Consider the following 25,628-nt stretch of genomic DNA (forward strand, 5'->3'; position numbering starts at 1 on the left):
TAGGTGAGGCCATGGCAGCACCAGGTGGGGGCAGCGGAAGGGCCATGGGCAATGAGCGCTTTCATTCTGGCAAGCGGGTTAGGAAATTGCCATGGGGGGGGGGGAGGCTGCAGAAAGGCTAGGTGCACCCCTGTCTGTAGGGCTTCCATACCCTGGAAGTCCTATAGAGCGTTGAGGATTTTGGGTGCAGGTTTCAGTGCAAAAAATTGGCCCAAATTTGTGCTGAAACCGACTCCCGTTGGTTTCATTGGGAGGCCGTGCCACGGTTCATGCACCTGAGGGTTTTGCTGGTCAGTTTTCAAGAATCAGTGTCGGACTGTCGGGCCCACCAGTAAAATTTATTCTGGGGACCACTGCACAGCTGCATGCAAATATTACCTGCCAGGGGCGGATTGGCCATGGACCTTACAGGGAAATTTCCCGGTGGGCCAATGCCCAGGGGGACGCCTGAGCCCTCCTCACGGCTGGCCTAGAGGAGGTTTTTGGGGCAGTATTTTGTGATGGACTGTGGTGTTTGGCTCTGTTGGGGTGGTATAATGTGCCACAATATGGTATTGCTGGCCCTGCCTTCCATCAATTTGGACCCAACTACAAAACGAGGGCACTTTTAGTATTTTTTCCAGGGCCACTTTAACCACCTCCGGACCGCCTAACGCAGGATCGCGTTCCGGAGGTGGCAGCCCTGCGCAGAGTCACGCATATATGCGTCATCTCGCGATGGGCGAGATTTCCTGTGAACGCGCGCACACAGGCGCGCGCGCTCACAGGAACGGAAGGTAAGAGAGTTGATCTCCAGCCTGCCAGCGGCGATCGTTCGCTGGCAGGCTGGAGATGTGTTTTTTTTAACCCCTAACAGGTATATTAGACGCTGTTTTGATAACAGCGTCTAATATACCTGCTACCTGGTCCTCTGGTGGTCCCATTTGTTTGGATCGACCACCAGAGGACACAGGTAGCTCAGTAAAGTCCCACCAAGCACCACTACACTACACTACACCCCCCCCCCCCGTCACTTATTAACCCCTTATTAGCCCCTGATCACCCCTGATCACCCCATATAGACTCCCTGATCACCCCCCTGTCATTGATCACCCCCCTGTCATTGATTACCCCCCTGTAAAGCTCCATTCAGATGTCCGCATGATTTTTACGGATCCACTGATAGATGGATCAGATCCGCAAAACGCATCCGGACGTCTGAATGAAGCCTTACAGGGGCGTGATCAATGACTGTGGTTATCACCCCATATAGACTCCCTGATCACCCCCCCTGTCATTGATTACACCCCTGTCATTGATCAACCCCCTGTAAAGCTCCATTCAGACGTCCGCATGATTTTTACAGATGCACTGATAGATGGATCCGATCCTCAAAACGCATCCGAACGTCTGAATGAAGCCTTACAGGGGCATGATCAATGACTGTGGTGATCACCCCATATAGACTCCCTGATCACCCCCCTGTAAAGCTCCATTCAGATGTCCGCATGATTTTTACGGATGCACTGATAGATGGATCCGATCCGCAAAACGCATCCGGACGTCTGAATGAAGCCTTACAGGGGCATGATCAATGACTGTGGTGATCACCCCATATAGACTCCCTGATCACCCCCCTGTAAAGCTCCATTCAGATGTCCGCATGATTTTTACGGATGCACTGATAGATGGATCCGATCCTCAAAACGCATCCGGACGTCTGAATGAAGCCTTACAGGGGCATGATCAATGACTGTGGTGATCACCCCATATAGACTCCCTGATCACCCCCCTGTAAAGCTCCATTCAGATGTCCGCATGATTTTTACGGATGCACTGATAGATGGATCCGATCCGCAAAACGCATCCGGACGTCTGAATGAAGCCTTACAGGGGCATGATCAATGACTGTGGTGATCACCCCATATAGACTCCCTGATCACCCCCCTGTCATTGATCAACCCCCCTGTCATTGATCAACCCCCCTGTCATTGATCACCCCCCCTGTCATTGATCCCCCCCCCCCCCCCCTCTGTAAGGCTCCATTCAGATATTTTTTTGGCCCAAGTTAGCAGAATTTTTTTTTTTTTTTCTTACAAAGTCTCATATTCCACTAACTTGTGTCAAAAAATAAAATCTCACATGAACTCCCCATACCCCTCACGGAAACCAAATGCGTAAAATTTTTTAGACATTTATATTCCAGACTTCTTCTCACGCTTTAGGGCCCCTAGAATGCCAGGGCAGTATAAATACCCCACATGTGACCCCATTTCGGAAAGAAGACACCCCCAGGTATTCCGTGAGGGGCATATTGAGTCCATGAAAGATTGAATTTTTTGTCCCAAGTTAGCGGAACGGGAGACTTTGTGAGAAAAAAATTAAAAATATCAATTTCCGCTAACTTGTGCCAAAAAAAAAAAAATTCTATGAACTCGCCATGCCCCTCATTGAATACCTTGGGGTGTCTTCTTTCCAAAATGGGGTCACATGTGGGGTATTTATACTGCTCTGGCATTCTAGGGGCCCCAAAGCGTGAGAAGAAGTCTGGTATCCAAATGTCTAAAAATGCCCTCCTAAAAGGAATTTGGGCACCTTTGCGCATCTAGGCTGCAAAAAAGTGTCACACATCTGGTATCGCCGTACTCAGGAGAAGTTGGGGAATGTGTTTTGGGGTGTCATTTTACATATACCCATGCTGGGTGAGAGAAATATCTTGGTCAAATGCCAACTTTGTATAAAAAAATGGGAAAAGTTGTCTTTTGCCAAGATATTTCTCTCACCCAGCATGGGTATATGTAAAATGACACCCCAAAACACATTCCCCAACTTCTCCTGAATACGGCGATACCACATGTGTGACACTTTTTTGCAGCCTAGGTGGGCAAAGGGGCCCATATTCCAAAGAGCACCTTTAGGATTTCACAGGTCATTTACCTACTTACCACACATTAGGGCCCCTGGAAAATGCCAGGGCAGTATAACTACCCCACAAGTGACCCCATTTTGGAAAGAAGACACCCCAAGGTATTCCGTGAGGGGCATGGCGAGTTCCTAGAATTTTTTATTTTTTGTCACAAGTTAGTGGAAAATGCTTATTTTTTTTTTATTTTTTTTTTCATACAAAGTCTCATATTCCACTAACTTGTGACAAAAAATAAAAAGTTCCATGAACTCACTATGCCCATCAGCGAATACCTTGGGGTCTCTTCTTTCCAAAATGGGGTCACTTGTGGGGTAGTTATACTGCCCTGGCATTCTAGGGGCCCAAATGTGTGGTAAGGAGTTTGAAATCAAATTCTGTAAAAAATGACCTGTGAAATCCGAAAGGTGCTCTTTTGAATATGGGCCCCTTTGCCCACCTAGGCTGCAAAAAAGTGTCACACATCTGGTATCTCCGTAATCGGGAGAAGTTGGGGAATGTGTTTTGGGGTGTCATTTTACATATACCCATGCTGGGTGAGAGAAATATCTTGGCAAAAGACAACTTTTCCCATTTTTTTATACAAAGTTGGCATTTGACCAAGATATTTATCTCACCCAGCATGGGTATATGTAAAAAGACACCCCAAAACACATTCCTCAACTTCTCCTGAATACAGAGATACCAGATGTGTGACACTTTTTTGCAGCCTAGGTGGGCAAAGGGGCCCACATTCCAAAGAGCACCTTTCGGATTTCACAGGTCATTTACCTACTTACCACACATTTGGGCCCCTAGAATGCCAGGGCAGTATAACTACCCCACAAGTGACCCCATTTTGGAAAGAAGAGACCCCAAGGTATTCGCTGATGGGCATAGTGAGTTCATGGAAGTTTTTATTTTTTGTCACAAGTTTGTGGAATATGAGACTTTGTATGAAAAAAAAAAAAAAAAAAAAAATCATCATTTTCCACTAACTTGTGACAAAAAATAAAAAATTCTAGGAACTCGCCATGCCCCTCACGGAATACCTTGGGGTGTCTTCTTTCCAAAATGGGGTCACTTGTGGGGTAGTTATACTGCCCTGGTATTCTAGGGGCCCAAATGTGTGGTAAGGAGTTTGAAATCAAATTCAGGAAAAAATGAGGAGTGAAATCCGAAAGGTGCTCTTTGGAATATGGGCCCCTTTGCCCACCTAGGCTGCAAAAAAGTGTCACACATCTGGTATCCCCGTACTCAGGAGAAGTTGAGGAATGTGTTTTGGGGTGTCTTTTTACATATACCCATGCTGGGTGAGATAAATATCTTGGTCAACTGACAACTTTGTATAAAAAAATGGGAAAAGTTGTCTTTTGCCAAGATATTTCTCTCACCCAGCATGGGTATATATAAAATGACACCCCAAAACACATTCCCCACCTTCTCCTGAGTACGGAGATACCAGATGTGTGACACTTTTTTGCAGCCTAGGTGGGCAAAGGGGCCCATATTCCAAAGAGCACCTTTCGGATTTCACAGGTCATTTTTTACAGAATTTGATTTCAAACTCCTTACCACACATTTGGGCCCCTAGAATGCCAGGGCAGTATAACTACCCCACAAGTGACCCCATTTTGGAAAGAAGAGACCCCAAGGTATTCGCTGATGGGCATAGTGAGTTCATAGAACTTTTTATTTTTTGTCACAAGTTAGTGGAATATGAGACTTTGTAAGAAAAAAAAAAAAAAAAAAAAAATCATAATTTTCCGCTAACTTGTGACAAAAAATAAAAAGTTCTATGAACTCACTATGCCCATCAGCGAATACCTTAGGGTGTGTACTTTCAGAAATGGGGTCATTTGTGGGGTGTTTGTACTGTCTGGGCATTGTAGAACCTCAGGAAACATGACAGGTGCTCAGAAAGTCAGAGCTGCTTCAAAAAGCGGAAATTCACATTTTTGTACCATAGTTTGTAAACGCTATAACTTTTACCCAAACCATTTTTTTTTATCAAAGACATGTAGAACTATAAATTTAGAGCAAAATTTCTATATGGATGTCGTTTTTTTTGCAAAATTTTACTACTGAAAGTGAAAAATGTCATTTTTTTGCAAAAAAAATCGTTAAATTTCGATTAATAACAAAAAAAGTAAAAATGTCAGCAGCAATGAAATACCACCAAATGAAAGCTCTATTAGTGAGAAGAAAAGGAGGTAAAATTCATTTGGGTGGTAAGTTGCATGACCGAGCAATAAACGGTGAAAGTAGTGTAGGTCAGAAGTGTAAAAAGTGGCTTGGTCTTTCAGGGTGTTTAAGCACTGGGGGCTGAGGTGGTTAAATTCCCAGTCCGCCCCTGTTACCTGCCCACACAGAGGCAGACAGCAGCAAGTCGGACAATTGATTATGCGGGGGTTTCCTTTCAAAATGACTGGTCCCTAGGAGAATAGAGAATAGCCCCATTCACTTCTATAGGGCTGAGCTGCGCCAAAGCCACGTTACTGATGAATATATCGTCACTGGCCTAGGAAAAGCAGAGAAGAGGCCGCGGTGCTACTGTGAGCGCCGGTGCCTTATTAAACAGCTGATCAGCGAGGGTCCCTGGTGTCAGACCCCCACCGATCAGAAACTGATGATCTATTCAGAGGATAGATATAATCAGTAGTGTTGAGCGAAGCGAGCTGTTGCTTCGGTCAAAACTTCGTTTGAATGCTGCATGGAGATCCGTCTCCAACTCTCCGTACAGCATTCAAATGTATGGGCTCCGCCGAGGTAAAATCCGTTATCTCTGAATTTGCGCAAGACTTAAGCTCGCTTCACTCACCAGCATTAAAATCTCAGAAAACCCTTTTAAACAAATCTCATACATGCAGCATAAAAAAATCTGCAGTGGAAATTGACCTGTGGTGAGGATTTTAAATGAGCAGCACAATTTATACTGTGGATATCCACCACAGATTTTAACCCTTTGCAATGCACAAAGTGAAAATTACGACAGATTTCCATTTACTACAGAAACGTGGCAAAATCTGACCTATTTAACATTGACAAAGAAAATGCTACAAAATTCTTGTTTGTGGTGGACACCTGATAGTGTCGCTTATTACACTATTTTTGCATTAAAGAGGTTGATGACGTAGCTTCAGGATAGGTCATCAATAGCAGATCGGCTGGGGTCCGACACCCGGTACCCCCGCCGATCAGCTGTATGAAGGTAAAGTGCGCCGTCTCCCTTCTCACGTCCTGTAGAAGATTGGAAACAGGTGATTTGGAGCGATGAGACAAAAGTCAATAGACTGGTGCAAATGGGTCTGGAAGAAATGAGAAAAGGGGGCTAACAGATCGAAAAATTTAAGGAACTGTCAAGTTTGGTGGAGGAAGCCTGATGATAGGGGTTTGTTTCACAGCCAAAGGCGTTGGATACTTGACCAGGATCGATGGTGGTCTCAATGCTGAGCTATATGTGAGTATCCTACAAGATGAGTTACTTCATACACTCGAGTACTATGGGTATGAAACGGATGACATAGTGTTCCAGCAGGAGAACAACCCAAATCATATGTCAAGATTGGTGAAGAAATGGTTCAATGACAATTAAAGGGAGGAGTCTGTCATCAAAGTTTCACCTTTTTAACCCTTCCCATAGCTTTCTAGCAGCCTTACAGTTAATAAAAACGTTACCTTTATGAGCAATCCTGGACTTATAAAACCGGCAAAAAACAACTTAGTAGCATATGCAAATGAGGGCTCGTAGGTGCCCAGCTAGCTCAGCCTTATCGTCGCTTCCCCCCGCCCATTCTTTCCCTCTGCCCGCCCATCCTTTCCCTCTGACTGCCCATCTACTTCTTGTTTCGCCGAGATCCCGCGCCCGCGCACTCAGTCCGTCGGCCGGCGCATGCGCACTGCGATGCCCATTCCTTGTACGGCATCACATTAATTAATGCGCATGCGCCGGCTAACGGCGCGAAGCCGGCGCATGCGCATTAATTACTGTGATGCCGTACAAGGAATGGGCATCGCTGACAGACTCCCTTTAAGTAGAGGTGCTGGATTGGCTCCCATAGTTCCCAAACCTCAACCTAATCGAACACTTGTGGGTAGAGTTGAAGAAAAAGCTGTATTCGCACCCAAGTGAGTCGACCTGTATGAACCAACATTGGAAACATGTACAAGAGACCTGGGAACAGATTTTGGTCGAGACATGCTTGAATCTGGTCGAGAGCATGCCCAGAAGGAATCAGGCAGTGTTGAAACCAAAAGGTGGATTCACTAAATACTAACAAAATGATGAAAATTTAAATTTTTAGTAGCAAAACAGTAACAATGCAGTTACATGACAAGAATCTGCATAACTAATCATATGCTAAATAGTTGCAAGTCCGATTTATGTATGAGATAGCCAAGATGATTGTCTATAAAATGATAGTAGTCTCACGTCCGAAGCTGTAGTAGATGGTGAGATATGGAGCCTGAAAGTCAAAAGTTAAAAACATTGTTACCCTTTTTCTTGTTGGTGTAAGTTAATATTGTGACATGTCCAAAGTATTTAAATGGTTAAATTATTATTTTCCATTTCACCACCATGACGGCATATAACTGGAGCTTGACCCCTTACCTCTGTAGGGGCAGGAAAACAGAAAGATTAAATCCCCCCCTCCCACCACCCACCTCAGTGTTTTCCTGCCCCTATGGCTAGGACAGAAAAAGGCCTCTGCTCACCAGGGAGGTGAAGATGGATCTACATTTTTTATTTTTCACAGGGCAGCACATTGGGGGCTGAGGCCTTCCCTGTGTTACATACAGTCCCTGTAAAAATTCCCCCTGCTCGCTGGTGGTACTTTACCAATGCTGGGCAGGGGAGATGTAAAGGCCTCACATCTGTAGGATTGGATGTCTGTCCTGGGCTGCCTCACCTTCCTTTCCCCTGGTGGGATAAGCATGTGTATGCTAAGAGATCCCATGTGCAGTGCGCCAGCGTCTGACTTCACTTCCAGTCTGGGATGGTGCGGTGGCGTTCCCGGAAGTGCGCTTCACAAGTGGCCAGTTTGCAGTTAAAAGCAGGCAAGGCAAGCCACGGAGGGTCCTGATCTGAGGTCTGGTGTGGATGATGTTGGGCCCTGAAGTACAGCCAAACAGAGTGCTTGATGCTCCAGCGCCATTGAATGTAAGACCCCACATGGAGAATATTGGGCAGCCTATGTGTGCGGATTTATTCTATATGCTATCATTTCTCAGGCTGTGGCCTTAATAGAAATGTGGGGTACATCGATGTTATGCACTCTATGAATACATATACACTCACCTAAAAAATTATTAGGAACACCTGTTCTATTTCTCATTAATGCAATTATCTAGTCAACCAATCACATGGCAGTTGCTTCAATGCATTTAAGGGGGTGCTCCTGGTCAAGACAATCTCCTGAACTCCAAACTGAATGTCAGAATGGGAAAGAAAGGTGATTTAAGCAATTTTGAGCGTGGCATGGTTGTTGGTGCCAGACGGGCCGGTCTGAGTATTTCACAATCTGCTCAGTTACTGGGATTTTCACGCACAACCATTTCTAGGGTTTACAAAGAATGGTGTGAAAAGGGAAAAACATCCAGTATGCGGCAGTCCTGTGGGCAAAAATGCCCTGTGGATGCTAGAGGTCAGAGGAGAATGGGCCGACTGATTCAAGCTGATAGAAGAGCAACGTTGACTGAAATAACCACTCGTTACAACCGAGGTATGCAGCAAAGCATTTGTGAAGCCACAACACGCACAACCTTGAGGCGGATGGGCTACAACAGCAGAAGACCCCACCGGGTACCACTCATCTCCACTACAAATAGGAAAAAGAGGCTACAATTTGCACAAGCTCACCAAAATTGGACTGTTGAAGACTGGAAAAATGTTGCCTGGTCTGATGAGTCTCGATTTCTGTTGAGACATTCAAATGGTAGAGTCCGAATTTGGCGTAAACAGAATGAGAACATGTATCCATCCTCTGATGGCTACTTCCAGCAGGAAAATGCACCATGTCACAAAGCTCTAATCATTTCAAATTGTTTTCTTGAACATGACAATGAGTTCACTGTACTAAAATGGCCCCCACAGTCACCAGATCTCAACCCAATAGAGCATCTTTGGGATGTGGTGGAACGGGAGCTTCGTGCCCTGGATGTGCATCCCTCAAATCTCCATCAACTGCAAGATGCTATCCTATCAATATGGGCCAACATTTCTAAAGAATGCTATCAGCACCTTGTTGAATCAATGCCACATAGAATTAAGGCAGTTCTGAAGGCAAAAGGGGTTCCAACACCGTATTAGTATGGTGTTCCTAATAATTCTTTAGGTGAGTGTATATATATTGTGGGGATTTGCTCTGGTAGGCAGCTTAGCGGACGCTGTATAGAGGCAATCACAAAGTCTTTAAAGGGGGGGCGTGGCCTGAGCATGCAGCCGTGAACACGCACATTTCAGAGCTCCCAGACCCTGGGCCCTTTTATCTGCTTCTAAAAGCAACGATTTGGACGTAACTGGCCTGAACAGAATGGTCCACATATATGGTCTCAGAACCTCACATCGTGAGGTATTTCTCTGCCACGCTGGCTCCCGTGCCAGAACTTCCCAAAATGGCGCAGATGGAGGAAGACGCAGCTGAGCCGACCGCTCCTTTGAACTAGGCTGCCAGCTTATCGGCTCGTACACAAGCTGTCTCCCCATCGCAGCTGTCACTATCCTCAGACTGGCCTGCAGTGACTTCCGCAACCATAGGTCACATTTACTTACCAGGCAAGAAGTCGCATGTCCAGACGGCCTTATGGTCCAAGATGGCGCCTGAGGGAGCGCAAGAGATGACTGCTCCCCCCGCTCCTACCTTTAAGGACTGTCTGCAGGACTCTGCCAAGCTGACATCCCAGCAGTTGGCCCATGTGCCTTGCGTTTCATCCTACGGAGACCCGCATCTGCACCCCTTTGTGACCACTCCTGGGTCCATGGACACAGACGAGACCTCCACACTTACCCGGGTGAGTGAGATGCATTGTGACGCCGCACCTAGGCCTCGTACCGGTATTTTGCCGGCTTCGTCTCATCTTCCCTGCCGTTCTGAGACTCTGGTCCCACAGTCTGGTGGTATGAAAGCTCCGCTAATGGCCCAGCCACATACACCTCAGCTACAGGCCCAAGGCTGCTCACAGACCGCAAATGGGGATGACCGGCCCTCTCAGATTCTGCCAGTGGATCTCCCCTCTACTCCTGCACTTTTTCATCCCTCAGCCGTTTCTGATTCTTCAGGGGCTTCATCATCTGCCTCCTCTTCTCAAGGTAGACGTGCTAAACGTCCAAAGCTAAAGGATATATGGTCACTCCTTAACATGCTCCCTACTAAAACGGATCTGGAGGTGATCATACAAAGAGTCGAGGCCAAACATGATCAGGCTATAGCAGAAGTCAAGGCTTACCTAACGGATATTTCTACTAAGTTGACTTCACAAGCTCAAGTTTCAATTGAGCTGGATGCCCGCCTTACTAATGTGGAAACAATCATTACCTTGCAGCAGGCCCTAAACAGACACCTACTTTTGCAGCTAGACGACCAGGAAAACAGGGGCCGATGTAATAATATCAAGCTTCGTGGGATCCCTGAAGAGGTCCAAGCCACAGAATTACGGAAAGCTGTGTCCGCTATCTTCAACTCTCTTCTCGACAGACCTGAGGAGTCTGAAATAGAACTAGATAGAGTACACAGGGTCCTTGGCCCTAGGCGTTCAGAGAATTCGGCTCCACGCGACGTCTTATGTAGAGTTCACTTCTTCCGAGAAAAAGAGGAACTTTTACAAAGAGCCTGGAGACAGGGCCCTATAACATTCGCTGGATCACAGATTCAAATCCTACCTGATGTGTCTAGGAGAACCTTGCTTATGAGGCGCTCTCTAAAACCCCTCCTGCAAATTATCACCAATGCTGGGGCCACCTATCGTTGGGGCCACCCGTTCCACCTGATAGTCCGTAAAAATGGATCTACATTTTCCCTACACTCCCCAGACCAGGCGGGAGAGCTTAGTCAGTTTCTGGACAGTCCACTCATCTCACTACCGGACTGGCTTGATGTTCCAGTTTTCTCATCTCCTGCAACTGGGCCCCCACCACGACTGAGAAGTGGACCCCAACTAGACCGTCCCCAAGTTCCACAATCTCCAGGATAGGGAACTCTCTTCTTCATAAATAGTTCCAGGTCCTATGGGTTGAGAAGAACCCTTGTTATGTGACCTACAATACTTGGTACTGTGCTAGATAGAAAGTGGATACAGAGAACGGAGTGTGGCACTGACATGTTCAACGGGTTTGTTTTTCCCGCTGGTAGTCGTTTAATTTTAGTCTTCAGCTGTTCTCTGTTTATCCTTTCTTAATTCTCTTATCGTTGCTTAAAAATATCTGGGCCGGGGAAAGGGATGCTTTCTAGATAGCTCTCCTTCACCCCTACTAGGACCGTGAGTCTTGGCTTACCAAGAATCGCATAGTGGATAACATTTTCCACAGTCTTGTTTAATTTTGGTTTATCTGATCTGGGTTAGCCGGTTTAGATATTTGACCTTATAGGCATATTTGTTTTTTGTTGATTTAAATTCTCTGTACTGTTCACCTACCCTTTTGTCTCTTATCCTCCCTCCCCCTCCCCCCCTATTGTCCTTTCTTTTATATCTTGCTTTTTTACAGGCCCTGACTATGTCCGATATTACCTTCGCGTCCATCAATTCCAACGGGTTGAATACTCCTGAAAAACGTTCCTCCATTCTCCGGCTCCTGTGGTGTAAAAAAGTACAAATTGCCTTCATTCAAGAGACTCATTTTCACAGGGATACTATACAGAAGTTTAGCTCCCCCAGATATCCAGATGCTTATAGCTGTTACAACGTATCAAAATCAAGAGGTGTGAGTATCCTTATTGCTAGATCCACCCCCTGGGAATTTCTGGACACTAGTTCAGATGACACTGGCAGGTTTCTGTTTGTCAAGGGTCGTATAGGAGGCCAGGTGTACACCTTGGCTAACATATACCTGCCCAATACTAAACAATTGAGGGCCCTAACTGGAATGCTATCTAAATTAGATGGTTTTGCAGAGGGCACACTCTTGGTCGGAGGAGACCTAAATGTCGCTTTGGACCCACTTGTAGATGTTTCCAAGGGAACCTCTCATCTAGCCTTCTCCTATATCCGTCAAATTAAAGGCCTTCTTCATACTTATCAGCTAGTAGATGTTTGGCGAGCAGTTAACCCTGAAGCTAGGGATTTCACGTACTACTCTACGCCCAGAGATGTCTACTCCAGATTGGACTATTTTTTGCTTAGACATTCGGCAGTTCCGCTCGTCGCCTCTTCCTCAATTGATCCTATAACATTTTCGGATCACGCCATGCTGCATGTCTCCTTGAAATCCCCTCTTCCGTCTCCCAGATCTTGGCAATGGCGCCTCAATGAGTCGCTTTTACAGGATTTGGAAGTTTCTCAAGAAATAAGCTTAGCTCTTTCTCGCTATTTTGAGAAAAATCAAGTTAATGCCTCACTCCTTACGGTGTGGGCTGCACACAAATGTGTGATACGGGGGGAGTTCATCAGACAGGGAGCTTGGCGCAAGAAAGAGAGGGCATTGGAAATTTCCCAGATCCTAAAGGAAATTGCTAAACTGGAGCAGGTTCATAAAAGCTCCCATGCGCAATCGGTTTGTTCAGCTCTTTTACTGGCCAGGGGTAAACTTAAAGACAAACTAGATATTCGTACGAAACTTATCCTTTCAAGGGGTAGAAGACATTTTTTCGAATATGGCAATAAATGTGGTAGACTGTTGGCCAGACCATTACGTGAACAAAGAGCGAGGAATTATGTCCCCCGAATTGGGCCTCCATGAGGCCATGTTCTGAACAACCCTGATTCCATAACAGAGGCTTTCGCCCACTTTTATCAGAACCTATACAATCTCCCACAGTCTAACCAAGCTAGGTTATCCCTAGATCTAGCCATGCGTACATACCTGACCAGATCAGGTCTACCCAAACTTCCGAGGGAGACCCTTGAGGGTCTGAGTGGCTGATTACTACTGAAGAAATTGGAGAGGCACTAAAATCAATGCAGCCTAATAAAGCACCGGGCCCAGATGGCCTCCCAGCTTCATATTATAAGAGATATCTCCCCCTTCTCCAAATCCCTCTCACCAATTCCTTGAATAAAATAGGTTTGGGTAATCCCATCTCTAAGGATATGTTGCATGCACATATTACGGTAATCCATAAGGAGGGTAAAAACCCGACTACCTGCACTAGTTACCGCCCCATATCGTTACTTAATGTAGACATTAAGTTATTTGCCACACGTTCAGCCCCTTTCCAGACAGATCTTATACATACCGATCAGGTGGGTTTTATTCCTTCAAGGTGCAGTACGCCAGTCCTGTAGGGTGAGGGAATGTGAGGTCACGGGGGTCAGTTAACAGACCGAGGGTTGCTCTTTGTACTCACAGTTTGTAGTATACCCTGGGCAGGCGTACAGCAGTGATGAAGAGGCTGGCACGTAGATCCTCTGGGGCACTCTCTAGATATAGAGACCAGGCCGGGTGATTGGCGAGGTGCCCTGGGTGTTGAAAGTTTAGCGTGCCTGTGGCAAGATCCCTTACAGTTCGTGACGCCAGTGCCATTAACGGTGGCACACCGATTTGTTGGAGGAATAATTGAGGTACACACGATTATGGTGAACTAGAATTCCTCTTTACTAAACAGTTCAACTATATACAGGTTTCAGACAGTTCCATATGAAGCAGCTTTGGTAACAGGCAGGCTTTACATAAATGGCAGGTATAATCCTGGCAAGATAACTCAGAGGGAATAAACTCACAGATCAGGCTGTACTTTCTGCAGAATCCTGTCTGAATTTCTCCAAGGCCCGGATGCCTAATAGCTGGCTTTATCCTTGGGTAGGGAAACCTTCCTCTGGTATAAATCCTCTTGCTGTACAATAAACTTCTGCCCTTCAGCTTTCTACTTGGCTGGATACAATTAGCACTGCTCTGTACTTTGCTTGATGCAGGATAACTTCAGGAGGGAACTTCTTCTCCTAGAAGCAGGTTAGGATCCTGGGCTATCTAGCTGCATGTTAGAAGCTGGACCTCAGCTCCTGCCTGGCTGAAGTCAATCTTGGCTTCTGACCACACACACCTCTCCTGGACTGGACCTGACTATATATACTAGGGGGTTCCCTAGCTCCCTCTACAGCTTGGGAGGAGAAACTACACCCCTAGCAGGCCTGGTACACAGGAATTTACATGAACATATGCATTACAATACAATATAAAATACCATGACCATGTTCCACAGGAGGTGGAGAACAACATGACCCAATTGACCCTTGAGTAGTGCCCACCCTTACGTAGTGGGACACTACAAAGGGAGGCGAGAGACAATACCACGAAAGTGTTGAACTTGATTCATCACGCTAAGATACAACGCTCTTCCCTCTGTCTTTTATCCACCGACGCCGAAAAGGCATTTGACAGAGTGGGATGGCCTTGGTTACTTGCAGTGCTAAACCATGTGGGCATTGAGGGTCCGCTGTTATCATGGATCCGCTCTCTTTATTCCTCACCCTCGGCGTATACAAAGGTTAATGGTGTGCTCTCGCCCCCCTTTGATATCAGGAATGGTACCCGCCAAGGGTGCCCTTTATCACCCTTAATTTTCATTCTTACCCTAGAACCCCTACTGAGGACAATTAGGAAAAACCCTGACATCTCAGGTTTGGTAGTGGGCGATCAGGAATTCAAGATAGCGGCCTATGCGGATGATCTGATGTTTATGATTACCAAACCTCGGATCACCTTCCCCAACCTAATAGCTGAATTTAAGATGTTTTATAACCTATCCAATTTGAAAATCAACTTACAAAATTCTGAGACTCTTAATATATCCATACCAAACTCCCTTGAAATTTAACTAGCGAGTTCCTTCCCGTTCAAGTGGACGACGGGTGCCATTAGATACTTGGGTACGATGATCCCCAAGGATCTGAAGGAGCTGTTTTCCAGAAATTACACCCCTCTCGAGTCGGATAAGGGAAGACCTTAAGAGATGGTCCAAAGGCCTATATACATGGTTTGGTAGGTGTGCCATCTTTAAAATGAATGTTCTCCCGCGTCTGTTATATCTACTCCAGACTCTTCCCATCCACGTACCAGCTAGTTTCTTTAACCCCTTAAGGACTCAGCCCTATTTCACCTTAAGGACTTGGCCATTTTTTGCAAATCTGACCAGTGTCACTTTAAGTGCTGATAACTTTAAAACGCTTTGACTTATCCAGGCTGTTCTGGGATTGTTTTTTCGTCACATATTGTACTTCATGACACTGCTAAAATTGGGTCAAAAAAGAATTTTTTTTTTGCGTAAAAAAATACCATATTTACCAAAAATTTTTAAAAATTTGCAAATTTCAAAGTTTCAGTTTCTCTACTTCTGTAATACATAGTATTACCCCCAAAAATTGTGATGACTTTACATTCCCCATATGTCTACTTCATATTTGTAGCATTTTGGGAATGATATTTAATTTTTTGGGGATGTTACAAGGCTTAGAAGTTTAGAAGCAAATCTTGAAATTTTTCAGAAATTTACAAAAACCTAATTTTTAGGGACCACTACAGGTCTGAAGTTTGCGAGGCTTACATAATAGAAACCGCCCAAAAATGATCCCAGTCTATAAACTACACCCCTCAAGGTATTCAAAACTGATTTTACAAACTTTGTTAACCCTTTAGGTGTTGCACAAGAGTTATTGGCAAATGGGGATGAAATTTGAGAATTTCATTTTTTTGCCTAATTTTCCATTTTAACCCATTTTTCCACTAACAAAGCAAGGATTAACAGCCAAACAAGGCTGTATCTTTATTGCCCTGACTGCCGTTTACAGAAACACCCCATATGTGGCCGTAAACTACTGTACAGCCACACAGCGGGGCGTAGAGTGAAAAGTGCGCTGTTTGGTTTTTGGAAGACAGATTTTGCTGGACTGGTTTTTTGACGCCATGTCCCATTTGAAGCCTCCCTGATGCACCCCTAGAGTAGAAACTCCATAAAAGTGACCCCATCTAAGAAACGACACCCCTCAAGGTATTCAAAACTGATTTTACAAACTTTGTTAACCCTTTAGGTGTTGCACAAGATTTAATGGAAAATAGAGATACAATTTCAAAATTTCACTTTTTTGGCAGATTTTCCATTTTAATATTTTTTTTCCAGTTACAAAGCAAGGGTTAACAGCCAAACAAAATTCATTATTTATGGCCCTGATTCTGTAGTTTACAGAAACACCCCATATGTGGTCGTAAACCGCTGTACGGGCACACGGCAGGGCGCAGAAGGAAAGGAATGCCATACAGTTTTTGGAAGGCAGATTTTGCTGGACTGTTTTTTTTGACACCATGTCCCATTTGAAGCCCCCCTGATGCACCCCTAGAGTAGAAACTCCAAAAAAGTGACCCCATTTTAGAAACTGCAGGATAGGGTGGCAGTTTTGTTGGTACTAGTTTAGGGTACATATGATTTTTGGTTGCTCTATATTACACTTTTTTGTGCGGCAAGGTAACAAGAAATAGATTTTTTGGCACGTTTTTAATCTTAACTTTTTTCACTTTTTTTTTACATTTTTTTGACCCAGACCCACTTGGTTCTTGAAGATCCAGTGGGTCTGATGTCTGTATAATACAGTACAGTACAATATATATTGTACTGTACTGTATTTTACTTACACTTTGTCTGAACAGATCTCTGCCTTTAGCACAGATCTGTTCAGCACCATGGACAGCAGGATGACTGAGACGGCGTCCTGTTGCCATGGGAACCTTCCCCGTTGTCAAAACTTCGCAGACGGGGAAGGGTAAGGACGGGGCTGTCTGGGGGCTCTCTCCCTCTCCATCGGGGGGCTGCAAAGGCACAGCAGCCCCCCGATGGGAGAGGGAGGGAGCTCCCTCTTACTGTTAACTTTTTCCATACAGCGGTCCGTACGGACCGCTGTATGGAAAGGGTTAAACGGCTGACATCACATCACCGATGTCAGCCGTTTATACCAGGGTGTCAGCAATGTGCTGACACCCTGGTATAACCACTGTCCACCAACGATTATTCAAGGGGAGGCGGGCGGGGGATCGCGATCCCGCCTTCCGCACCGCCCGCCTCCCGCACCGATTGCGACACCCCCCTGCACCACCCGCCCACATAATATCATTCAGGGGTGCGGGGGGGTTTATGAAACTTTTTTTCGCGCATTTTAAAGTTTGATCCCCACGATCAGAGACCGCGGGGATCAGAATCGGCTAAAAGCGCAGCAAACCGCAGGTCTGAATTGACCTGCGGTTTGCTGCGATCGCCGATACGGGGGGGTCACATGACCCCCCCCAGCGTTGTGACAGGATGCCGGCTGAATGATTTCAGACGGCATCCCGTTCGGATTAACCCCCGGGGCGTCGCAATCTTATTTTAAACTCATGACGTACCGGTACGTCATGGGTCCTTAAGGTGTTAATACTGCTCACCGTGACCTTTTTAAATTCATTTGGGCAGGAAGAAACCCGAGACTAACTAGATCCCTGCTACATATTCCGAGGGATAGGGGAGGGTTGGGGATACCTGACTTACAGAAATATCATGCTGTATACATGTTTCAGCGGGTGGTAGACTGGTGCCGACATGCTCCATTCAAACAATGGATCTCCATTGAACAACTTTCATCCCAGACCCCACTGGCTCTACTACCATGGACATATAGGAAAACCCCATCTACAATTTCCTCTCACCCTATCATTGGGCCTACTCTACTTCAATTCCACAAATACCAACACATTCTCATGATCTCTCCAACACCATCCCCAATGTTCCCTGTCCTGGGACACCCTGACTTCCTGGCGAGTGGTTCGGGAGGCCCATTTGTACAATGACGATTGAGTGATAGATGTCGCGCGCCTTTCTTTAGAACCTCCGGACGGTGGTTCACATACGCTGAACTTTTGGGGCTGTCTGGCCCCTGTACTCTCGGACCGTGGAGAGCTAGGCAATTACATCACTTCCATTCCTCTATTCCCTCTTCCCCGGCTTTGATAGAGCTCTTACGCCTTTTGAAAAAACGTGCATAGGCTCAGGAGTATACCGCCATTTTCTCTCAGAACTCTACAAAGCGCTGGTAATGCCCGAAGCAGATTTTCCCCCCCCCCCCCCTTCCCTACACTGACAAGTGGATTCAGGATTTGCAAGTTGATATCTCCTCCGACCAATGGTTCAAAATATTCCAATTGGCTCACAAATCCTCCATTGCCAGTAAGTATCAGGAGGCCAGTTATAAAAATACTATCAAGATGGTATTATGTCCTGACCCGTCTTCAGAGAATGTTTCCGACAACGTCCCCTCTGTACTGGCATTGCGAAACATCTCAAGGCTCGTTGCTTCATATTTTCTGGCAATGTGACAAAGTCAAGCATTTCTGGGACTCAATCCATAAGACCTTGGCATCTATTTTCTCTTTTCCCATACCAAACACACCAAGTTTTTTTTTATTATTTCTCTCAGATTCATCCCTGAGCTTACTCCGTCGGTCCTGCCTGCACCATTTGGTCATTGCAGCTAGGTCCTGCATCCCGGTGAAATGGACGTCTCCTACTCCACCATCCACCAAGCTTTGGATACAGAAAGTGGAAGAGATCCGGAGAATGTAGGAACTAACTGCGTCCTTAAAGAATAATCATAAAGCTTTTGTTACTGTTTGGACCCCTTGGTTTGTTTTCCAGGATTTAATGGAATACCAATCCTTACTGGCTTGAAGGGGTCATTTCTATCATTGCCATCTGCTTAACCTTTTTCTTTTGCTCTCTTTTACCTTATGTGACCTACCCCTCCCTTTTGTGGGTTTGTCTTGTCATCTCCCCTGTATTGTTCAGTCTTATTATTATGATTCTTCCCCTTTTTATTTTTTTTGTTTTTGTTCATCAAAATTCTGGCTTAAGCCCTAATGTTTTGTACCGCTCATGGAGTGGTTGTATTGCTTTTTCATGTTAATCATTCAATATGATGGCTATCATATCTTACATATATTTAGACCTTGTTGACAGGATGTCAATATGTTACTTATGACTTTTTATTGGCCTGGTGCCAACATATTCACCCTGTTATATGTGGATCAACATGATGTAACTTTTACCATATTCTTAAAAACTCATAAATAAAGAATAAATAAATAAAAAAGTCTTTAAAGGGGTTCTGCCCACTGACGTCACGACTAGTATCAACTAGCGTGGGCGGGGCTAAGCTCCATTCAAGTGAACAGAGCTTAGCCCCGCACACGCTAGTTGATACTAGTCGTGACGTCAGTGGGCCGGCGGTAAACAGTGAGAAGGCCGCGGCGCTGCTGGAGCGCCGCTGCCTTCTCAAACAGCTGATCGGTGGGGGTCCCGGGTGTCGGACCCCCGCCAATCAGAAGCTGATGATCTATCCAGAGGATAGATCATCAGTTAAATGAAAGTGCAGAACCCCTTTAACTTAAATAGTTCAGTGTTTATTCACACAAAAGGCAAAACAAAATAACAGTTTGCAGTATTGGTGTATGTTCACACCATGGAAAGTCATTATCAGTTTTTCATCAGCCATCCACTGCAGGCTCTAGGGGACCTTTTTTCAGCAATGCGGCTCTCAGCCCTTTAGCACGGCACACCTCATGCAGATCCCAAAACCACAGCGTCTCCACTGCTTCACTGTGAAGTGGAGGATAATCCACACAGCTGAGACTGCTGGCTGGGTTTTTATATCCCAAACCAAAACCCGGCCTGTAACGTGGGGAGAAGCCACCCACCCTGCACTTTGGCTTCTCCCAGTAAGATCGGCTCTACAGCCATACTAAATAAATAGTGTCAGTCAGCACTAACTGCAGCTGACACTTAAAATTACCGGCTCTTACCTCACCGAGGCCAGGAATCTCGGTGACACATATCTTCTGTCAATGACAGACCCTTGCGCCTTCCTACATACCTTCCCCTTTGTTCAACCCTGATGGGGTGAACACTTGCCAGACAGTGTACGCGGGACAGGGCATCCGCGTTTCCCTGTAACCTGCCTGCCCTATGTTCCACGGAAAACGTAAAGTTTTGTAACAACAGGAACCACCTGGTGACCCGAGCATTCCTCTCTTTGGCTTGGCTCATCTACATGAGAGGGGAGTGGTCAGTCACCAGACGGAACTTTCTCCCCAACAGATAATAGCGGAGAGACTTGAGTGCCCACTCTCTCTCCACTATACTGTACCTAGTCTCGGCTGGGGTAAGCTTTCAGCTCAGGAAAACAACGGGATGTTCCTCCCCATTGATGTCCTGAGAGAGTAGAGCTCCGAGGCCTACTTCAGAGGCATCGGTCTGTACCACAAACTCCCAATTAAAGTCGGGCGTCACCAATACCGGGGACCCACACAGGGCCGACTTCAAAGCGGAGAGAGCCTTTTCCGCCTGCTCATTCCACTGGACCGTCACTGACTTGCGTTCCTTCAAAAGGCCTGTCAATGGTGCGGCGACTGTAGCAAAATTGGGGACAAACCTCAAATAATACCCCACCATACCCAGGAACGACTTTACTTGCCGAGTAGTGACAGGTTGGGGCCAATTCCTAATTGCCTCAATTTTGTTCACCTGAGGTTTGATCATTCCGCGCCCAATTACATACCCCAGGTACTTGGTCTCTTCTAACCCTATCGCACACTTTTTTGGGTTAGCGGTTAAGCCAGCCTTCCTAGGGGAGTCAACTACAGCCTGTACTTTAGGTAGGTGACTTTCCCAGTCGGTGCTATGGACAACGATATCGTCCAGGTACGCCGAAGCGTACCGACGATGTGGACGGAGTACAATGTCCATTAGCCTTTGAAACGTGACGGGAGCACCATGTAGACCAAAGGGTAATACCTTGTACTGATACAGCCCCTCTGGCGTGATGAAAGCCGTTTTTTCCTTGGCAGCCTCCGTCAAGGGTACCTGCCAGTACCCTTTGGTGAGGTCCAACACAGAAAAATACCGGGCATGGCCTAACTTCTCAATAAGCTCATCTACTCGGGGCATCGGATACGCGTCAAACTTGAACACCTCATTCAGTTTGCGGAAATAATTACAGAACCTCAATGTCCTGTCCGGATTGGGTATTAAGACTGGATTATCGGACTGGCCCATTTACTTTTTGATTCCTCGATGACACCTAGCTGGAGTATTAGCTGTACTTCCTCCACGATGGCTTGTCGCCAAGCCTCGGGTGCCCGGTATGGTTTTAACCGGACTTTTGCCTGAGGCTCAGTGACAATGTCATGCCGGATTATGGACGTGCGTCCAGGGAGGTTCGATAACACATCCGTGTTCCGACTAATGAACTCAGTGGCTTCCTGAGCCTGTTTAGAGGAGAGGCTGTCAGCAATTTTCACTGTGGCAGCCGCTTCCCTTGCTTCAGACAGAGGGCCGATACCGCTTTCCCTGGGAACCCTGGTTGTGGGCTGTCTTCCATACAGGTTTCCCTATCTTTCAAGGGTTTGAGCAGATTCACATGGTACACCTGCTCCGGCTTTCGCCTCCCTAGCTGGTGTACCTTGTAATCTACCTCTCCAATTTTTTCAAGTGCCTTGTAGGGCCCCTGCCACCTAGCTAGGAACTTACTGTCTACGGTCGGTACCAGAACCAACACCCGATCACCCGGGTTAAAGTTCCGGACCCGAGTCTGCCGATTATAGACCCTACTCTGGGCTCGCTGTGCTGCCTCCATATGCATCTCAACCAGAGGCAACACTGTTTCCATCCGTCCTTGCATCTGGGTTACGTACTCAACAACACTTTTGTGCGGTGTGGTCTGCTGTTCCCACGCCTCTTTGGTGACGTCCAACAGACCGCGAGGGTGTCTGCTGTATAGCAGTTCTAAGGGCGAGAACCAAGTAGAGGCCTGGGGCACTTCTCGCACTGCGAACATGAGCTAGGGCAGAAGAAGGTCCTAGTCCCTCCCATCCTTAGACACCACTCTTTTTAACATATTTTTTAGTGTTTGATTAAACCTCTCTACCAGGCCAGCCATTTACGGATGATACACGGACGTCCGTAGCCGTTTTATGTGGAGCAACTTATAGAGTTCCCTCATGACCTTGGACATAAACGGGGTCCCTTCTTAGGCAGACCCACTAGAGAAAACATCTCCATTAACTCCTTAGCTATGAGTTTGGCTGATGTATGACGCAGGGGCGGACATTGGCAGCAGAGGGCCCCTGTGCAAAGAATGTGCCTGGGCCCCCCAACCACACATATAGAAATAAACATAGGCCATAGGTAAAGATTAATACAATGAGGTGTGGCAGCAGAAGGGACCCCAATTTGTCATCTTCCCTTAATCCTACAGGGAGAGGAAGGGGTGATCAGTTGCATCAAAGATAGGGGTAACCCTTCAGATACTGTGGTGCGTATTAATGTCCTCTTAATGCTCCTACATAGTAATTTTTGCCAATTTGTGCCAGCACACAGTAGTAATATCCACATTGTGCCCCCTCCACAGTAGCTATGGAAAGATATGTACCCCCTCGCAGTAGTTATGCCAGATATCTGCCTCCTCACAGTAATTATGCCCTGATATGTGCCCCTCACAGTTGTTATGCCCAGATACGTGCCCACCACAGTAGTTATGCCAGATTATTTGCCCATCACAGTAGTTATGCTATATTATGTGTCCTTCACAGTAGTTATGCCAGATTATGGGCCCCCTCAAAGTAATTGTGACAGATTATGTGCCACCTCACAGTATTTATGCCCAGATATGTGCCAACTTCACAGAAGTTATGCCAGATATGTGCCCCCCTCACAGTAGTTATGCCAGATTATGTGGCCCCTCACAGTAGTTATGGCCAGATATATGCCCCCTCACAGTAGTTATGGCCAGATATGTGCCCCCTTACAGTAGTTATGGCCAGATATGTGCCCCCTCACAGTAATTATGGCCAGATATGTGCCCCCTCACAGTACTTTTGGCCAGATATGTTCCCCCACTCACAGTAGTTATGGCCAGATATGTGCCTCCTTTATAGTAGCTATGCCCAGATATTGTCCCCCCTTCACAGTAGTTATGTCCAGATATGTGCCCCCCTCTCAGTAATGTCCAGATATGTGCCTCCTCACAGTAGTTATGCCAGATTATGTGCCCCTTCACAGTAGCTATGCCCAGATATTATCCCCCCTCACAGTAGTTATGTCCAGAAATGTGCCCCTCACAGAAGTTATGTCCAGATATGTGCCTCCTTTACAGTAGCTATGCCCAGATATTGTCCCCCCTTCACAGTAGTTATGGCCAGATATTGTCCCCCCTTCACAGTAGTTATGTCCAGATATGCGCCCCATCACATTAGCTATGGCCAGATATGTGCCCCTCACAGTAGTTATTGCCAGACATATGCCTCCTCACACAGACCTATTGAAATGAACGGGTCAGGATTCAGTCTGGATGATATGCATTTACACTGGCGCTGGATGCGCTGAAGTTATGGAGAGGCCGGCGCCTCTTCATAACATCAGCAGAACCACTTCCAGTTTAGGGGTTATTAAGATCAGTGTCTAAAACACCGGTCTTAATAAATGACCCCCTGCATATCTGGGCAACACTTTTAACCCATTTACACGACAAGGACCATATGTATTTTATGATCTGCAAATTACGGATGACGCCCATGTGCCATCTGCATTTTTTTTGCAGACCTATTAACTAGCCTGCATGTTGCGGACCAGTATAGGACATGTCACATTTTCTATCCTTTGCGGAACAGACATACGGATGCGGAAAGCAAATGACTTTCTGATGTGATGTGCTTTCTGCATCTGTATGTCCGTTCTGCACAAGATGGAAAATGTTACGTGTCCTATATTTCTCTACAAAATGCGGACTGCAGACCCATTTAAGTTAATGGGTTTGCAAAAATATACAGATCGCATATGGACGGCATACATATCTTGCCGATCCGCGGACCGCGATTACATTGTTAATGTAGCCTCACAGTATGTGGGTAAGGGACAGTCACAGGAGGGCCAGAGGGGGACAGGTGGGATGGGTGGGGTAAAAAAAAACAACAGCATACCAAACCAAGTTCAGTGTCTGGCAGAGACAGTGGTCACTGGGGCTGCCTCAGATCCTCACTTCCTCCTAAGTTGCTGCAGGCCTCACACATTAATCACCAGAAGCGCTAAGAGAGGACTGCATTTGGGCGGGGCTACCATCAGGATGCGGAGCTACTGACCTTACCAGACGGGAGGCGGAGCTACACAAAGTGAAGTGGCTCAGCACAGGCCTGGCTGACGCTACCCACTACACAGCAGGACTGAGCTGTATGGAGGATGGGGGGGGGGGCGATCGCAGATGCAGCTCAGGATGTGCTGTCCTGACCCTGCTCCTCAGAGCTGTGGACGCACTACGTCCTGAGACTGAAGTCAGATAGTAAGGTGGGCCCCTTCTACATGCTGGATGGTGTGATGATGAATGGTGAAGCGAGCGGCTTTCTGCTTCACCATTACAATCAGCTGTCTGTGCGCGTTCTGTAGATGCATAGACAGCTTAATTGGAGGGCCCTTTGCCACGCTGGGCCCCTGTGCAGCTGAACCGGCTGCACAGGCGGTATGTCCGCCCCTGGTATGACGCAGCGGCACCACCTCCGGGTACCAAGTGGCGTAGTCGAGGACGACTAAGATGTGTTGGTGCCCTCTAGCGGACTTCCGTATTGGCCCTAAGAGATCCATAGCGATCCGCTGGAATGGAACCTCAATAATCAGGATAGGTACCAGGGAACTATGGAAATGTGGCTGGGGGCTGGTTTTCTTGCAAGTTGGGCAAGACTTGCAATACTCTTCCCCCTCTCTGAACACACTGGGGCAGTAGAACCGTTGTAGAATTCGGTCCTGCGTTTTCTGCTGGCCCAGGTGTCCCCCAAGAACATGTTGGTGGGCTAACTCCAACACTAGCTTGCAATACGCCTTGGGCACCACCAGCTGTTCAATATGCTCACCCCGAAGTTGATTTACCCGGTACAGCATCTCCTGTTGAACAACAAAACGGGGGAATATAGACTCGGCCCCCGATTGTTGCAGCTCACCCTCAACTACTACCACATTTTCCCAGGCTCGAGATAGTCGGGTCCTGGTGCTGTGCTGTACCAAAGTTATCTCCGGAGACGTTGAGGTCTGCCAACTCCGGACCCGGCGGCAAGTCCTCCACATCTCCCACCATCACACTTAGTGGGGCTGTCTCTCCCTCTTCCACCGAAGTGGCGGTCACCCCTACTGCTGGCCCTTCTGACTCAGGTTCCCAGGGTTCTGGTCTTTCCCCTGAGCCGGGCCACTCTGCTAGGGTCACATGTGTCTCCCGTGTATCGGTAACTTTCATATCCAGCCATAGTGCCGGGAAACAGGGTAAGTCTCTCATAATTATTAGTTCATAGTGCAACTTTGTGGTGACGGCCACCTCATGAGTCTACGTGCTGGCCACCGTGGATAGTGACACCAGGGCGGTGGGATAGTCCTTTAAGTCTCCATGGATGCACACTACGCCTACTTTTCGGCCAGTATACTCGGCGGGCGGCACCAGGGCAACTCTTACTAGGGACACCAGGCTCCCTGAGTCCAGCAGCACTGAGTCCAGCAGCACTCCCTGAGTATCTCCCACTTGCACCTGGCACAGGTGACTATTGTCTCGG

At 46.7% G+C, this 25,628-nt stretch overlaps 1 long non-coding RNA gene across 1 annotated transcript; it reads right to left on the reverse strand.

Annotated features, from left to right (window-relative positions):
* Positions 1–342: 342 nt before the first annotated feature.
* LOC121001006 lies at positions 343–24,047 on the reverse strand. Its single transcript, XR_005778953.1, has 4 exons — positions 23,921–24,047; positions 23,293–23,297; positions 14,828–14,835; positions 343–353 (listed from the first exon to the last, which is right to left on the reverse strand). It is a non-coding gene; the product is annotated as an uncharacterized LOC121001006 (long non-coding RNA).
* Between the last annotated feature and the right edge of the window lie 1,581 nt (positions 24,048–25,628).

This window comes from Bufo bufo, chromosome 5, assembly GCF_905171765.1.
Source record: "Bufo bufo chromosome 5, aBufBuf1.1, whole genome shotgun sequence".
Lineage (NCBI taxonomy): Eukaryota > Metazoa > Chordata > Amphibia > Anura > Bufonidae > Bufo > Bufo bufo.